Below are 621 nucleotides of genomic sequence, written 5' to 3'. Positions count from 1 at the left end.
GAGGGAGGGAGAGGGAGAAGGAGGGAGGGAGTGAGGTAGGGAAGTAGGGAAGACGGGAGGGAGGGAAGAAGGTAGGACGGGAGTGAGGGAGATGGGGGAGGGAGGGAGGGAGCGAATAGTGTCATTGGCGATGCCGAGGGTAGGCATCCTGTGCTCCCCGCCGACACGCGCACGCCCCTGGTGGCCTACGCTGCTGGTCGCAGGCGGCAGGTCCACTCTCGCTGCCGCTAGGGGGAGGGGGGAGAGATAGAGAGAGGGAGAGAGGGAGAGAGGGAGAGAGAGAGAGAGGGCGGAGGGGGAGGGGGGGGGGGCAGAGAGCCCATTTCACTTATCCGGCGGCGGTCGGGGCCCCGCCAGGCGGGTGGAATGGCGTCAGATATGCGGGGCCTGGGGGCCACCACCACTTGCACTCTTAGAAGCTTACGGTGAAAAAAATCACTGTAAGTTACGGTGATGCATCCTGATTCACCGTAGCTTACAGTGCAATTCGCTGACCTTAGCTTACCGTGGCATTCACCGTAGCCTACGGGGAAAATTGACCGTAGCCTACGGTGCTACAGGGTCGCTGGGTCTCCTGCCGGGCCGAGTAGGGGGCTGTGCTTCGCCCCCCCCCCCCCCCCC

At 63.9% G+C, this 621-nt stretch overlaps 1 protein-coding gene across 2 annotated transcripts in view; it reads left to right on the top strand.

Moving 5' to 3' along the window:
- The window catches only part of LOC113218005 (protein furry), a 14,319-nt gene that overhangs the window by 4,105 nt on the left and 9,593 nt on the right, over positions 1–621 (top strand). The gene's annotated exons all lie outside the window — the stretch shown is intronic.

Source organism: Frankliniella occidentalis, unplaced genomic scaffold (genome assembly GCF_000697945.3).
Source record: "Frankliniella occidentalis isolate FOCC.00 unplaced genomic scaffold, Focc_3.1 Scaffold32, whole genome shotgun sequence".
Classification (NCBI taxonomy): Eukaryota; Metazoa; Arthropoda; class Insecta; order Thysanoptera; family Thripidae; genus Frankliniella; species Frankliniella occidentalis.
The sequence above is the reverse complement of the archived record's forward strand: the minus strand, read 5'-3'. Positions and strand labels throughout refer to the sequence as shown.